The 18,721-nt window shown below is 35.6% G+C and overlaps 1 protein-coding gene across 1 annotated transcript in view; it reads right to left on the bottom strand.

Moving 5' to 3' along the window:
* LOC134540681 (probable multidrug resistance-associated protein lethal(2)03659) overlaps window positions 1–8,558 on the bottom strand; it is a 152,613-nt gene extending 144,055 nt beyond the window's left edge. The window contains exon 1 of the mRNA XM_063383556.1: window positions 8,314–8,558. The gene's annotated coding sequence lies outside the window, so the exon portion shown is untranslated. The remainder of the gene's footprint in view (window positions 1–8,313) is intronic.
* Window positions 8,559–18,721: the final 10,163 nt, after the last annotated feature.

The raw sequence follows: 18,721 nt of genomic DNA, 5'->3' as shown, positions 1-18,721 counted from the left end.
CGAGGAATTGAAGACTCACGTCATCCGCAATCGTGTGCTATACAGAATTCTCCATACTATGATTTGTGAGAATAGTTCTAGACATCTAGTGCCTACTTCCGCGTCGGTCCCGTTCGTCCCCGTAGTGGTTCCGGACGACTGATGTCAGCGCCAGCTACGATCGGCAACAACGTTTGGTGAGACCGATCCAAATTAAAACAGACTTTTTAGGACGAGAGGGAAGTCGATTCTTCAGCAGACACCCGGCGATATCAGATCTTCGGTATCTCGCCAATTTCAGCTTCCAGCATCCAGTGTTCCAGCATCGCAGTAGACCACCTGGAGGTCCTAGGAAGAGAGCCTCAAGCCTACGACAGCTTCTAGCTAGACCCAGCATGGTAGTCGATGTGTTCCTGTGACCTCATTTACATTTACTTACTGATACATAGGTCTGACAAAAATGCTAACATACACTGTAAACGATTTTGGTTGTTCCTCTCGCTGAATTGCATGTTGACAGTAACTTCATGTCAATATTTAAGAACACATTAAAATCGCATGTTTTCCAGCTATTACTAATTTATTTACGGTAAATGTCAATTACGTCTAAAACAGACCTGGTCATAGGTAATGCAAATTTCCACTAGTCACACAACACTATCAAATTTCTTTTTAATAATTACTCTCCTGCCAGTAATACAATGCAGTGACGTGCTAGCTGGATTAGCAGTCTGGATAATCACTCCAGCAGCAGCGTTCCTGAGTTCTACTGCGGAGAGAATAGGCGACAAAACCCCGAGAATATTCATATTTTATGATAATTATTGGCAGTATAGACTTTCATACTATCTACACCGTAAAACCCCGCAAGAACCCCAATAGTTACAGTGGTTAGCAGGTTCTTGCACGCTCGGCTCAGGCGGAACGTAACAATTTTTTGTGCGTGCAGCCGGCGTTCATCGATTTATAAGACGTTATCATGTCAAAAATAGTGAAAATCATTTGAACAGTTGGTTACAAATTATAAATTTAAAATAAATATAAGATAATTAAACTAAACACACTCTTTTAAAGTATTTTTAATGGAGCAAAACTAATCCATTCGACCATTCTCACGATTTTATACGGGTCATTACCACAACGCCGAATTACCACAACGCCGAACGTACAATAACGCCGAATACCATAACGCCGAATTCCAAATTGACCACAACGCCGACGACCCGAAAACTGCTGTGTACCACAACGCAGAATGACCACAACGCCGAATGACCATAACGCCGAAAAATGTTGCTGCGGGAGTGCCAAATGAGCAAACTGAAAACTACTAAATGAATTTATGTGTGTTTCTCAAAAGTACCTTAACGCCGAAATACCACAACGCCGAATGCCATAACGCCGAATCGGTAATTGACAATAACGCAGAATTAAATGTTGACGATAACGCCGAAATACAAATTGACCATAACGCCGAATCCATACTTGACCACAACGCCGAATCCGTATTTGACCACAGCGCCGAATCCCTAGCGTGTTGCCTACCAGCCAGGAACCTAAACGCAGTATTTGGAAACTTATTTTCTTTATAACGAAAGCAGCAAAGTTTAGAATCTTATCTGTAGTTGTAAAGTGGCTCAATTAATTAAAGTAAGTTATAATTGTCAGTTATTATATGAATTGTTAGCGATGATTAGTAGCCCCGGATACTTGGTGAACGGAATAGTTATTTATAAAATCATTCCTCTCGAGCTGTCTCCTCAGTTAATGCTTCGTTATCATTTCATGATAGCATTTAAACTCACTTCCATGTATCATTATTAACCCGCATGCCTAAGTTTCATTGTGCACTGTGGAGGTACATATAGCGGAAGTAGCTATTCAAATGCTTGGAAAACATTTAAGTCTTGCAAGATGACTACATAACATAATTATGCATTATATTAAGGTGGTTTGGACGCAATAATAGTTGTAGTTTTATATTTGTACCAAACAATGTCCAACTTTTAACCATTGATTCCGGTTTTCAATGGTTTCCCGAAAGGATAATGCTGAAATGGCGCGGTTGAGATATTCGGGCGTTTTTAGGGTCTTGAAAATTACATTTCATAAATTCCTTACATATCGTAGGGGTTTGTGAATTTTTTCATGTTAAGAATAAATCTTGTTCTAGCCGCAAATGCGTTCTTAAATGCGATATAAATGTGTTTAACAAAAAAAATAAGCATAGTACACCTAATAATTTTTTCTTGAACCATTCGTATTTATGTTACAGATTTTATGAAAGTATAATTAGCGAACATATTTGCTGTTTTTTTTTATTCCCAGGGGCTTTATCTTGAGCTTAGCATAGATAGAAATTAGTGTGATGCAATAAATAATAAATTAAATATTATTTACTTGGATACTGTAAATTGTATGCACCTAATTATAAATTTATCTTATTAAAGCGTAGCGACGAATTAGTAAAATAGCATGTATGTAAACTGATAGAGCTAGAGTTAGGTCCCGTTCGTAAGTTTACTGCGTTCAAGAAAGGTAATTGGTTTGTGCAGGAGCGCGGGTAAACGTTGCTTCCGAAGAGCCCGCTAGAATGCGTGGAGTGCTCTGCTAGAGGTGCTTGGCGCGGCCATTGTGCTAAGGAAGGCGCGCTGTTGTCACTTACTCGTCTGTTCTTTTCCAAGTGAACGAAGTGCGCCGGAAAGTCCAGAACACAAAACGTGACAACTTCGTAGTCGACAGTGTGAATATTTATGTAAACTAAATATATGTATGTTCAGTTCGAAAGCGTAGGTCAGATATTTTATTGGGTTTGCCATAAATTTACGTTGCCGTGATGCAGTAGGTACTGTGCGTATAGTGAAAAATCGTTACGTTTTTCTAGTAAGGCCTGTTCTAAAATACAACGGTAACGGAACAGACGGAACCGAAAACGAAAACGGATCGTTGTTCCGTTCCGTCCGTATTTTTCTCTTTCTACAACTACACAGACCCGTAAGAAAAACAGCCGGTAAATAGCAAGCGTGGCGTCACATAAAACTAAGAGTATCAAATTAATTACTTTTTAAATCTTTGTATATGTACGGTAGTATATCTGGAAATATATTAAATAGACATTTGGAAAGGAATTCAGAAATAATGGAAGGCATAAATCTCCTCGTCTTACGTTTAAACATTTCATTTTAAAGTTTTTCTCCAACTTGTCATATATATAGTAAATATTTTACCATGAAAATCAGCAGTTCGTTAAAATTCATCACGACGAAAAACACACGAACAATTAAATCACAAAACTTGTTTACATTTTGTTTCTGTAAAATAAAAATAAAAAAATAAAAATTTTACAAAAATAAATCAAAACAAATTGCGGGAGGTTATGCCGTCCACCCTGGATAGTCAAGGTCACTGTGCGGAATGAGCGTTTTGTAGTAGGAGTGTGGGGGTGGTGGTGGAGGGTTAAACCAAATATTTTAGAATGACAATATAGGAAATTCGAGCCTTTTAACATGGTGAAAGCTGGCGACACCCGACAGCAGCGACCCTGGTGGCTTTGCCTAAAGGAACGCCCGCGAAATTAAAATTCCCATGCATTACAATGGGAGATACCAGCACAGATTTACTCTCGTCTCTTGAAATATTGTTGTTATCGTGAAATAAATTTACGGTCAATATATTTTTACTGAAACAGAGTATTCATATTTCAAAACAGTTACCCAATTTACAGAGCTATATTGATTTTTAAGACCATTAAATATAGTGTTACTGTAAACATAACAGACAACCAAATGACGCAAATCAGACAGTTTTTAATAATGAAACATACTTAACTCTAAACCTGAAATTTTATAAATCACATATTTTATAAATATTCCGTGAAAGTTGAAAAAAATTTCCTCGAGGAACTGCTTACAGTGAAAAAAACAACTTAAAAATTGAATATGAATTGTCCCGAACCAAAATTAAGTATTTTTAATGTTGCTAATTTGAAGTCAACCAACCAAACACTTATAAAATTGAGATTAATTTAATTTATTTAACATAACCAAACACTTAAAACTAATTTACATTATTTTTATGTTGAAAACCAAACATAAAACCTTTGAAATCAATAATTTAGGTAAACTGCTTGAAATACTACAGTGACAACTAAGTCATTCAGCATAATAAGTGGAGCGCAAAAATACAAATTTGAGGATATTTAAATTATTTTTTAGGTAATGCTCTGGTTTAAAAATATACAATAAAAATTTAAAAACAAAATTATATTAAAAATATTTTAAAACATTGAATTTTGAAATATGCATCATTGTTTCCAATAAGACACTATCATTTTTAAACAGTGGAAAAGGAATATTTGATTTAAACTATACACAAGTAAACATGGCTATAGCAAATATTGTAGTTCCTATTAAGATATTTGGCTATAGTTTCAGCCTTCGGAAAACTAAAAAACGACTTCTAAAAGCTAGATACATCGTAATTATTGCAACCAAACATTGCACAAACTTTTCCAGTCATTATAAATAACTTAAACAGGAGAAAACAAAGAAAAAACGTCCATTCAAAATTATCAAAATAACATTGTCTCAAATGCGCTTACAACGTATGTCCAGGCTAGGCCGCCAGAATGCGCTAATGAAAGTGTCGCCCGTTTTTTCGACGACTTTCCTATATTGTCCTAAAATATTTGGTTGAACCATCCTCACACTACCATAAACCTGTTTAGGGACTTAAGTGGGGGGAAGGGGCGGGGTGGTACATATCCCACATTGTAAACAAACAACGTCTACCATCAACTACTAAGTACTATAACTACTATTATAAACGTTCATTTAGTAGTGTGTCAACAATGTGAGGGATATAATAGACTAAAGATGATGATAATACTTACAGATTTACGCAAATACTGAATGCTGGTTGTGATCTGCCATACCACTGGCGCTAAAATACTAAATTCTTCCACGCTTGATAACTTAAAAAAAAAAATATTTTCATATTTGAATTATTTTCACCTTGTAAACACCGCTCTTAAAGTGACAATAGATGGTTAACACCACTATGCAAGACTAATTTATATTCAAAGTCATCCACCAATGCCTTGTCATAAGCTTGGAACAGTTTACCGACATCAGATTAGTCATCCCATGGCTGAGGGGATGACACTGACATCACGCAAAATGTTTATTCAGATCTGTATAATTGTGGGTGTGAGTGTTCATGAACGTAATAGAATTGTAATTTTTTATATTAGTACTTAGTCTGCCACTTAGGAGTGTTTTTGTGTATTTGTAACATTTATGTAATTGTATCGTTTGAGCATTGATTTTTAAATAACATATCAATAAAAAGAAAGTGTATTTTAAATGTGTCCAGTGTAAGGAACGTTAGCATGCCCTCTGCGCTTTTAAAGACGTTCATAAATGAGAATGAATCACTGGAATATCAGGTGTAGGAATAGCGATATATATACACAAAAGCATAAAAGTGACTGCCTTAGACTTTCTCATGCCAGGTAGGCATGAATACTTATCAGCAGAAGTACGTCATAAGCACAGGGATATTGCCGTAAGGGTCCTGTACAAGCAAAAAAAAAAATAATATGTAGGTATATTCCATATACTAATTAAACTGAAGACTGTTCATGGTAAATTTAACACTTCTGAGCACCTGGTTACTTTTTTCTCTCGATAAATTTGTATCCTTTCACTACTTATTTATGCTAAATATTTATATTTTTCTATTCAGGATAGTCTGTTTTTTCAACCCAACAAAAATTATATGTCCGAAACCTCTACGAAATATAATATTGGTTGTTAGGTTATTCAAATAGTAGTGATTTTCAAAGTGTCCACTTTACCGTGAACGGCCTACCTTGAAAATGAATTATTTAACATGTTAGAAAAATATGAAGATATAATCTTATTAGATGATTTCAACATAAATATGTTAAAACTTTCCGCTGTGAAACAGTTCTACGCAGGAATCCTAAATATTGCGCAACGATTTAAGGTGGCCATCTGATAGCGGGTATGTTTTTAATGTTCGAGGCGTGGGAAGGGCGGGAGAGCTAAGAGCGATACAGACACGCGCATCAAGGTCCTAACGCCTATATCCGCCAGGCGGTCTTCTGACATGCAGCAACATTGTCGAAGACTCCCCTCTAAGGCAATTTCAGTGGGGATCCTATCATTTTATGACGAAATATTAAATGTGAAGGTTTTTTGCACGTTCCTAGACCATTTTAAAGTCAGTGAAACTTTATTTTCAAACCTAAAATTGACGGTGAAAATAACCATTTTAGCCATTTTCAGCTTCCAAAAGAGGTTATTTATATAGAGGATTGTATAAGCTGGCAATGGTCTAGGAACACGTGTAACATATGTTAAGTGGTATTGGTAGCAAGTGCCGAGCTCACACGCGGTACACTTGTGTGATACGTGAACTGCTGAAGCTCTGCACAGTATTTATAGTGGCCGGTCTAAACAACCTCCTTAAATAATTTCACGTAACTGGATATAATAACCCAAAGATATCACATGAATACCAGAAGAACCTCGTATTTTACAAAAAAATTCGAAAACTCAGCAATTATAAAAAAAGAAGAAATTATTTCGTTATGGGTATATTTCAGCATATTGCCTATCGCATGTAATTTCATTCTGAATAATTTAATATTGGTTTTTACTTATTGTATGCTCGTGTAACATGCATATTTTGTCTTTAACAAGCTGTTTTGAGAAAAATATGCAAACTTTGCTTACAACTAATGTATACAGAATTAACGATATTTATAATAAACATCAAATACTTTATGTGTAAATTACGAACAACAAACTACTACACTTATTGAGACAAATGTTTTAAGACGCTCGTCCACTCACAGGTGACTTGTGTGAATGAGACACTAAATCGATATACCGCCCTTATCCTCGGTGCCTCCAACTCTGAGTCGCCCTTCACGCACAAGCAATTGAACGAGCATGCAGCGTTTTCATTGTGCAGCGTGTACCTACGGGACTTTAAGCGGTAACCTTATCATTTTTGCTATAACTACGTAAGTCTGAATCGAATAATATATTAGTAACTGCAAGAGTGGAGGTTAGCTGCAGCATTAGCCTCCCACCTAGGCGATCCGGGTCCAATTGTAAAAAAAAAAAATTATTCTTTCAAAACTGTATTTCATTTCGATCAATGTTCCATTTGCCCTATAAAAAATAATAAAGTGTTATGTTTTAACTAGGGGAAAAATCAGTACTGATATTGAATGTGCAAAAAGATAAACATGTTGGCTGTATGTTTAGCTTCACAGTTGCAAGAGAGTGCGCTTATCTTACGAATACAGCATTTCAATGCCTGGCAGGTAGGCAACAAGTTATGGTTTCGGCGTTATGGTCATATTAGAATTTCGGCGTTATGGTCATATAATGGTTTCGGCCTTATGGTCATATAATGGTTTCGGCGTTATGGTCATATTGTAGATTCGTTGTTGTGGCATTCGGCGTTATGGTATTTCGGCGTTGTTGTACATTTGAATTCTCTTTCAGTATATTTAGTGACTTTCTTCTGAGTTTGTTTTTGTGGCAGTACTGCAATGACATTTTTCGGCGTTGTGGTCATTCGGCGTTGTGGTACACGGCAGTTTTCGGGTCGTCGGCGTTGTGGTCAATTTGGAATTCGGCGTTATGGTATTCGGCGTTATTGTACGTTCGGCGTTGTGGTATTTCGGCGTTGTGGTGCGTCCCCTTTTATACTATAGCTCATGTGCCTAACAAAAACTGTACATAATTGATCCGTATTGTGTACCTAGTTAGTATCAAAGTTATATAATAAAAATTTTCATAATCAAATATTTTTGGTTATACTTAATACAGTTTAGCATCACAAAAACATTCAATTGCTTACTTTATTTTAATAATTTGCGTTACAATACAATTGGATATGTTACATGAAACAATTGCTCCCGAAGACATTTTTTTTTATAAAAAGGCTTTCCTTTAGAATTGCCATTGCATTTGGCAATAATCAGTAGTTCCTCTGTGAAGTCCAACTGTGAGTCTAACGTATCAATCAAGTCATTTCATTTTAAAATTCATCACCTAAAACTTAACATTTTCACGCACCCGTAAGGCACACTAATCCCAATTGAGAGGCTAGGAGAATTTTTTTGGTTGGGCTACTCTACAATTTGTTATACATCTGACGAAAAAAGGTTAACTAACAAAATAAAGCAATATGTGTGGAATCCGTACAATACAACTTCCTTTATCAAACTAATTTGCTAAAAGGAAGTAAAAAAGACAGTCAAACTTAACCTCATTAATACGTTTGTAAACCTACCTTTATTTCAGCAAGAAAGGAAAAATAACCAAAACGAATTCACAGCACTGTTTGCTTAAGTTGAACTTAAAACTAGTTTTATGGATAGTGGTTTATTTTCTAAATCACACGTGTCAACCTAATCTTCCTCCCTCACATATTTTTGTTTTTGTTATTGTTTCTCGGGACTTTATCAAACATTTGCGTTCGATTTATTCCCAGAAGCATGTAAGCGTTCGATATGTGTAGTCAAAGACCACCGTTTTCAAACTAACAAATATTGTTGAAAAAACTATAACAATCATGGAAAATAAAATCTAATTTTCACTTCCAACACAAACACAGATATTCATTGCATTCAAAATAAAATAAATTATGACTTTTACTCATTTTTCAATAATATTAAAAACACACTTGATATCTGCGCAATTTGCACTGAGAGGTATGGATGTATCTTTGAATATGCTAAATCTAACCTTACTCTATGAATCTAACTTTCAATATTTACGAAAACTAGTCTAGGGCAGAAACATTTATATTGGGAGTGTTTAACTGAATAGATTAAAATTTTATGGCAAGATGTGAACAGATTGGAATTCATTTCATGCGCCACGAATTTTAATTATCTGTCTAGAATATTTTTTTTTTCCTTTTCCTTTCTAACAATTTTTAAATTAAAGAGTTCATGATAAATTTCACTCGTATATTTTATGCATTCCTTCAGCGCCCTTGGTGCACTCACCCTGAGGTGCTTCAAACAATTATATTGCAGCTCTTTATGGTGATGGGAATGCCTTGGTAGGAATACCCTGGCATGTGGCATGTGTGCCTACTATTGACTATTTTTGTTGTTGAAAGTTCTGGAATTGATTTACTAATAATTATGCAATCCAGGTTTTCCACTACTAATAATCACGGTTATTGCCAATTATTGTTTAAGGCGGATAAATGGAAACCAAACTACCCCATACTGGATATACAATTATGCTAAAAAAATTTATATTATAGTTTTTAACTTTGAAAATAAAATTTTTTTTCGTTAAAGTAGACAATCATACACAGATAGATTTCCAAAGGCCATAACACAGCATATAGTAAAAAAAAAATTAACTCCAATGACACGGACTTGACGTCGTACCGACCTTGGCCGTTAAGCCCGTGCTCCGCACCGCCGGTACCGTATCCCGTTTTCGGAGCGCGCCCCTTGCCCAGCCGGATTGAGTCAGGCGAGCGCCTCGGGCGTGACCCCAATAGACATAATGAAATTTAAAGGTACGGAACCCCGGAGGCTCGAACCCATTATTCAATTAAGGGAAAAGCCATTAGTACGAAATTACTAATTACCCGACATGTAATAAGTGCGTCGTAGCCACTCCGGGCGAGTACACCACGCACGGAGCAGACAACAAACCTCATTAACAGTCAAGGCCGCCACTGGCCTTAATTAAAATGCCCGTGACTATGATCAAGTCAGAATAGGAGAAATCCCTCTAAAACAATTCGCAGTGGGACAATATGTTAGTAAATTTACAGTCGCCAACTTGATGTCACAATTTAAATAATGAACTACATTAAAACCATTTCTAAGCCTTAAGCACCCAATTACCAGGTGCTACATTTTAATTGGGCACCTGGAACATGTTTTAACTGGTAATAGAGTAAATTCAATTAATATAAGCTTTTTGACGCCGACTCACAAAGAAGAGAAAGTTTCTCTTCCTTGCGAGGCGGCCATGTTCGGCAGTCTCAAACCACTCCGCGCCGGGAACAGACGTGTGTCCGTGGGCAGCATCCAAGTTTCTTTCATTGATAATTTTTATTCTGTACTAAATCTTTAAATTTTTTTTGTTAATTCACCGCTGCCCACGTCGACTCGGCGCGTATTTTGCGAAACCGGGCCTATCCCGACAGTCTTCATCGTGATACCGCGCTGTGTATCGTATCACTCACGTAAGTGTTTCGCCGAACTTAGGAGCCCGCTCATAGAGCCCCCCCTGCACCCGTTAACTTTCGGCGCTGGCCGTCTCCAGCGAGCATCAACCCAAGTCCCGCGAGACTGCCGCGGTAACCATTGTTACGTAGTGTTATGTTTTTTTTTGTGTTAATTGTGTAACGGCTAGACGTCGCCAAGTGTTGGTGAGAGTGTTTTGTAGCGGGACTAAATTAAAGGTAATTCTCACCAACTCATGTACACTAATTTTCCGTAGTCTCCCGTCCTCCACACGACCGAGCGGCCTTTACAGTCAAGGGAGAGCCATTCAGGGTAGATTCAAGCCGTGTACTTGGCGGGGCACGCGGGGGCAGAGTACCCACGACCCAACATCAATGGCCTAGCAGCCCGCTAGCCTGGCGCCCCTCTGGACAACAAGAGCATCGCGACGCCCGTAGTGCCCATCAGGTATCCCCGGGCCTTTCACAGCGGTCGGGTGACGGCAGACTCATTCAGGATAAAACAGTATTTTACCTGTCATGTAGAGTTAGAGGATGTTATTACACTTTGACAAATGAGACTGTGCCTATATTTCATATTTACTTAAATTTGTTAAAAAACTAACAACCAAGCTGTAAATTACATGCATGTTTGAGCCACAATATCGGATTTGCTCAAGTGAACGTTTTGAAGCTGGCACCGGTAATAGAATAATCTGCAATGTATTTTTTTTGGACACACCCAAGAAGTATTTTGTGTGTACACTTCTATGTGATAACACTGCACTGTAGAAGTTGTCTAATGGTTGTATCTGTGTAACCTCTTCTCAATTGAACTTATTCTTAAGTTGACGCCGACCGCCAATGCTCCTCTATGCCGCATAGACCGCTATGCCTCATGAAATCGTGTGCACCGAACGCGCTCGCGAGCTCACCGCAGTGTAGAAAGTGCAACGGGGCGAACGCCATGCAATTTAGTGCCACGTCGGTGGAGGAGACCGGCCGGGTGTAGCAAATCCCTCCGCCGAACTACAAAAGTGTTTATGTATTTGTTCCACAGGAACATAATAGACTTTATTTTCATTGTTTAATATTTTATATTTTCCAAAATTATGTTTCACCGTGCGCCTTGTCCCGGAACCTGGCCAGTTCAGTTTCCTGCGAAAATAACGTGTTTTGCGCGGGACGACTGGCGTGGTTGGGGGTCGCGCACGGTGAGAGCGGCAGTTAGAGGTGGGTTGTTACCAAGGTTAGTAGAGAGAGGTTGTCTCGATCCCATAAGAACAATGTAGACAGCCTGACACTACGCTCTGACGTCATCTGCAGCCCCGCCGTTCCCAGCCGTAATATTACACCTGCTGACTGACGGCTTTCTCTTATCAGCTCGGCTCGTTTCACATGTCTGATACGCAATACTTATAGTATTTTATTCATGCTTTGTTGATTACTGTTAATTATAATCGCTTTGATATGTTTTCAAATGACAACATGCTGTGACTGAAAACAAGGATGAATTATTACTTCAACATATTTTTTCAGTGACAGTAAAATTTTTCAAAATATCAATGATGAATCCATGAATTTTTAAAAAATAATATAATTAATATGTAACTAGTAAACAAAATGGTTTATTTCTATTTATTTCTCAGCAAGATTATAATATTTAAAATAATTGCATATCAATTGCTTAGTGTTTAATGTGACGTCGTACCTCCTCTTTATTAAACAAAAAACCCGGGCACAATCCTGTCCGCGGTGCAACACTCCAGCCATGGCCCTGGTAGTGCTGCCACTCGTCACCAGATGGCAGTGTAAATATAAAGAGACAATGTATCATAGTTATTTTATATATGTTATTATTGTAAATATTTAGGTAGATTATTTAAGATGGGTTGTAACAGCAATTTTTTGTATCTGTTCCAACCTGATACTGATACAGCATTGTACCATGTTACAAGTCTCTGATACCTCTGTACCAGACGGTCCCAGGAGGCAACAAAGCTCCGCGTACGCAGACCGTGCGACCGGAAGCAGAATCTGATACATTATTTATCACGTCTGGTAATTCTCTACCTCTGATACTCTCATGCCCGCCTGATACAACCAGTATCAATCAGTTCAACATTCACTGCAGTTCGTCCTGGCCGTGTATCACCATGTTGCGGGCTGTCATGCTTTGTAGTTAGGATTTTTATAGTGAAATAAGGAATGGATAAGTGCACGAAAAAGACTTCATTTGTGTGGAATTTTCCACGGAAAATAATGAGTTTGCTAATTGTCATTTGTGTAAACAAAAACTGAGTTATAAATCATCGACTAATCTGAAGAAACATTTGAAACGTAAACATTGATATAGTATGCTCACTAATGTACCTATCTGTTTTTTTATTTTTTATTTTTGATAAAATCGTGAATTTTTAATGTATAAAAACACTAGTTACTAATTGTTTTCGAAAAAAGAAAGTCCATATGTTGATTACATCTGTTATTAGTGTCAACTGAGAATTTATTTGCATTTTCATAGCTGTTAGGTGCACAATTATAAATATTATATCTTGTATTAATGTACTTTTTAATATCAAAATTTCATTAGTTTTATTATTGAACGAGACGGTGCACGCACTGCGCACTGAGCATACTTTGAAGTAGGACAATAAACAAAACGACTTGTAACCAGGGCTGAAACTCTGATATTCATGAAAAACCTAGATAACCTACAAAAAAACCCAGATACATGGGTAAAAAACCCAGATGCGTCTAAAATGCTATCGTTGAAAATGTTTGCGTACTAATTCAAAAATATAAACATATCTGGTTTTAATATAAAACAATTAATTACCTTACAAGACTGAAAACGGTTAAATACAACCAATACAAGAAAATTACACTGCAGCAAAATGGCTGTATAAGTAATTCTTGGACCAGCACATATAAAAAAACTTACAAATATATACATGACAAAACAAACACCATCACTGCATTCATTAAACCGGTAATTGTTTTTATAAAACTGCATCATGTACGTTAGTCTTTATTCAGAGTCTGATTCTACAAGATTGGTTTGAAGGTTAATTGTTGCATTGGTTTTGTGTTCTGCAAGCCTCTGAAGAATGTGTCTAATTTAATATTCGACTTAGCTTCTTGAAAACTAGTTTTGTGTTTATATGTATTTTTGTGTGTGAAGGACATAGACTTGTTTGCATTTATCAAACAGATACTGCAACAGATACACCCATACAGCACAGTGACGTAGAAAAAACGTGAAATATACGTTGTTTAGGAAACCTGCTGACGTTAAATCATCATCTATTACACGTATATTCAACGTTTTATCAACGTAGAAAGAACATCGAAATGTCCGCGACAGGCGACGTCGCCAGATGGACGTTAATTCTACGTCGATCGGGGGACGTGGATACCACGTTGGTTGGGCGACGTTGATGAAATGTCTATCGGAAGTCGTAGAATCTACGTGGCCATGTGGACGTGAATTCAATGTCAGTTGGTGGAGGTTGATTGTACGTTAGGTTGAGGCCGTGGATACCACGTCGGCTAGGCGACGTTGATGCTATGTCTATCGGAAGTCGTAGAATCTACATGGCCATGGGAACATGGATTCAATATCAGTTGGTGGAGGTTGATTATGTACAAACATACCAATTGTCTCAGGGAAAAAAAAATATTTTTTTTTCCTGCCAGTGATATTCTCTACATTGAGGCATGAAAATTGCTTAAAAAGCACATATTGTAAGTGTTCTTACAGTGCCTAAGAATGACATATCAAAAATTGATACTCATTTAAAATAGTTATACACTGATTTTAACAACCCCCCCCCCCCCCCCCCAAACAAATACAGTTGCATTTAATTACATTTTCCAAATTTAGTCAGCTGTAAGCATCAGTAATTGCAAAATGCGTGGTTTTTTTTATTAAATACTATTTCAATTAAATTAGCAAACGTCAAAAAAAATTTCACACTGAAACTTAAAGTATTAGTACACTCCATGACACAAATTAATTGAAAACATTGGGTGCTAAGTAACCTTAAAAAGTGTGAAGAGAATGTAACATGATAATTAAATATTTTCACAAATATGACTTTTTCATTTTTTTTTTTTTTTTTACAAATTACAACTCAAAATCACTTAAACAAGTAACGCAAGGACAGATCAGAGGATGTCGTTGGTATTTTTCTTGATCTGTCCAAAGCTTTCGACACAGTAGATCATAAATTACTTATTGATAAATTATATAATTTGGGAATTAGATGTGTAGTCAATAAATTGTTGAAGTCTTATCTCACAAACAGAATGCAGATAGTTCAAGTTACTAGAGTCAATAGTAACAATATATTAGAGTCTTATAATTCCCTACCTAAACTTATGAATGTAGGAGTTCCTCAAGGTAGCATTTTAGGGCCACTTCTTTTTCTGGTCCATGTAAATGATCTAAGTTATCATTTTACCGATATTCCTATCATTTCTTTTGCAGATGATACTTATGTACTGGTTAAAGCCAATCCAGCTTCTAAACTTGATGCTCTGGTTATGAATACACTACATACATTAAACTCTTGGTTTACAAATAATAAACTGCTACTGAATTATGGTAAAACAAATTTTATTTTTTTTTCCCTCTAAATTAAAATCAAATAAACCAAATACTCTGTTAAAAAATACTAACTTAAATTTTGTGGCACTTTCACGATTCCTTGGACTTGAGATTGATGAATTTTTATCATGGGACGAACATACGTTTGGTTTGCTAAATAAATTAAACAGTATGTGTTATATGTTTAAAGTACTTTCTCATATAACTACCAAACAATGCCTATGGTCTGCCTACTTTGGCTATGTTTATTCTTTAATAAGCTATGGAATTATGTTTTGGGGTAGTAATAGACATCATCTACAATCAGTTTTTATTATACAAAAAAAATTAATCAGAATTATACTCCACATGAAACGTTTGGACAGTTGTCGTAATATTTATAAATCCTTAGGTCTTCTTACTGTGCCCTGTATTTATATTTACAAAGTATTATTGTTTTATTCATAAAAACAAATTAATTTATATAAAAAATACTAATATTCATGAGCATTTCACGCGAATTAATGCAGATTTTCATCTGCAAAGGGTTCATAAGAAAAAAAACTTTACAGTCAGTTAGAAATGTTGGTATTAGGTTATTCAATAAATTACCATCAGTTCTAAAAAATATGGACCAATATAATTTATTTAAAAAGGAATTATTTCTTTATTTATCACATAAGGCTTTTTATAATATAAATGATTATGAACAGGAGGTAGCTTCGTAATTTTGTTTTTATGTATTACTTTTCTTTTATATATCATATTATCTAAATAGGTGCTTATTCATGGAAGTGCAGCTGTTATATTATATTATTTTAATATTGTAATGCTTTTAATACTGTTCTTGTACCTGTTTGTGTGTTTGTATTTATGTTTATTTGTAATTTTATTTTGACATATTCTATACCATTATGTACGGTCTATTGAATGAAATAAAAAAAAGTGGATATTATTTACATAGTATTCAAAGCAGTTGAAAACAAATTAATATAATTCAAAATATCAAAAATTGGCAGCATGTTGACACTTAACAATTTTTCTAACGACACGTATATTGGGGGTACAAGCCCAAGCCATAATTTTTAAATAAGATTTGACCGACTGGTTTCCCAGTTAATAGGTACCCTGAACTTATAATGATGACTGGAGGCCCATATCACAAATAAACACTAAACAAATTATACTTACTTATTAAGAGTGCTACATGTAGAGTTTATAAAAAAAAATGCCTTTTTTAAGCATTTTTCTATAAAAAAAACCTGTTTTATTTTACAAAAAACAAAAAAAAGTATTTTTTTCACAATAAAGATTAACTGTAAAGTATGAGCTACAGTATATAAAATAATAAAAAAAACCTGAAAAGTGGGGGAAAAAAAACTAGGGACAAAGTTTTTTTCTAAAAAAAAAACATTTATTTTTGAGAGAAAAAAACACATGCTTTTTTTCATTTACAACACTAGCTACATCTCTTCTTCGCATGTTTTAACCAATTAGAAATAATGATGGACACTTCAGTCTCGGTAGCAGACGGATAATGGAAACGAACCACCCCTGAAACAAATTTTTGAAGGTAAATGAGTTCCACATGAAATAAATATTGTTTTGTTACAGGGAATCAGTGCCTATACTACAAACATTTATTTTGGTATTTTGTTGCTTTTACGTTATATTTTAAGGCCTGATATCACACGGGGTTGCATTATGACAAATTTTCTAAACTTACTATTACAATAATTATAAATGCAGATGAATTTACTCAGTATGTGAATGGCCAAAGAAAAAATTGAAATTACAAGGGGTTTAGCATACCTAAAAACTTCGGAAACATCAGGTCACAGATTTACCATTCTTGGACGTTGCAGAGGAGGAACAGATCCAAAAGGAGTGGCAAAAATAGAGTGATAACTGTAATTGAAATCTTCTGCTAATACCAACTCTCGCTTGCTTCATAATTTACTGCACAACAATAATTCCCATGGCAGCAAAATCAAGCTACACATGAAATTGTTCCTCAGCTGTACACAAATACACATCTGTTTATACTTGACTAAGACACTGCAATTATTAATTTTTTAACTAATTGAAAATTTTTTTTGGCTAACCAAATTAATACTGGCTACTCACTCATAACAACATGTGAAAGTTCCAATTTTCTGAAATTTTTCTTCCCTTTTGCTCCCCACCAACTGTACTCTGCAGCCAGTTGATTTGTCAACATTCTTTTGAACAAATTTGCGACACTTCCTTGCAAGTGATTTCCTCTAATTACCTTCAGCGATAATACGCCGTTTTTAGTCAGCATGTAAAAGTAATTCCGTACAATTCATTTTGTACGTCATGATCACAATATTAATATCACAGTAAAAGTTTCGTATTGCGTATCCAAGGAGATACCTTCATTATGATGGCATGTTTTTCAAGTATATTTAATGCAGCTGCACTAACCTAACAAACCATGCTAAATCACAACAGCAAGCATCATGCACCACAGCATCAATATTTACAGGATCATGTCCTCAGGATCAAGTGATCTCCTCGGATACGTAATACGAAACTTTTACCAATATTACAAATAAATGTGTGACATCATAAGAATAATAGTTTATATGAATTTACAGTACCTACGTGCATTAAAATATGGTAAAACTGGAGAGTAACGATATCTGTTAAAAAAAAAAATATATATTAAAAATCCCAAAATAGTGTCATTTTGTGCTACTTGACTTCCTCTTTTCATTAAAGGCGGCGGAGATAAGAAATTCCAAATTATTAGGAGATATCGCCGTTTTTGTATAACTGGAGAGTAACATTGTGTTTTTTTAAGGAAATACAGCTAATCTACATATTTACCCAAATATTACCCACAATTCTTGTATTGATACTGCAATGGGATTTTTTAATGGTAGCACATCAGAACTTCAAAGTATCATTTCAGTAGGTTAAAGTGAGCTACTGCCCCTATTTTACCTGTAACCGTTTACCACTGCAACAGGAATCATAAAACATGCATTATTCCGATTTCCTACGTAACAACACGCAACGTAACGTACCCAACCTAAATTAACCTTTGTTTGTTTGGTATCGTATTCTACAATACGCCTGCAAATGCTTTTAAAAAATAACAAAATAAGTCCTCAGTATAGTATTCACAAAAAGTGACGGGAACTTTAGTGTACACAAGTCAAACATTTTATATTCGAAAACGGCCGCACGTGAAGTGTGTCTATGGAGGTTATGTATAGAACATGGGATTCGCGAATCCACAAAATAAAATACTCTTCATCATTCTAAACATAACAAACAAAACTGCATTAAATAGTACATAGCGTTACAAATCTAAACTTACCAAACTAGTCCAGAACCACAGAATTCAGAACGCCAATAATATTCCAAAAACACGCCATTAACCGTAAATGACCAACTGCGCAGAAACAATTCAAACATCCGTTTAAATCTAATTAAAAAAAATACTTATTACATTTAGTAAAAAGGACAATGAACATTTATTAATGTAATATTATTATAATTTTACATTAATTAATTATACTGTTATTATTTTCTAAAACGGAACATGATGGTCGAAAGATAGACGTCATGCCGACGTCCTGTAGGCGACTCGAACCTCAGGGAAACTGAAAAACACGTCGCTCCGACGTGGACAACGTACACTTACTTCATGGTTTCAAAGACCACGTCGATTCGACGTCGGTTTTGGTGACGTGACCACATTTCGACATTACCACGTCGATGCGACGTTTCTTACACCAAGTGTGCTGTATGGGCAGTAGCTACTACCTTTATTATTGTTTTAGGTATAAAAATAATTAAAATTATAAAAAACCTAGAATTGTTGGAATTCATTATTTAAAAACCCAGAAACCCAAACACCATTGGAAAAACCCAGAT

This window comes from Bacillus rossius, chromosome 17 (assembly GCF_032445375.1).
Source record: "Bacillus rossius redtenbacheri isolate Brsri chromosome 17, Brsri_v3, whole genome shotgun sequence".
NCBI classification, from domain to species: Eukaryota; Metazoa; Arthropoda; class Insecta; order Phasmatodea; family Bacillidae; genus Bacillus; species Bacillus rossius.
Note: the sequence above shows the minus strand (reverse complement) of the source record. Positions and strands in the feature narration are given on the sequence as shown.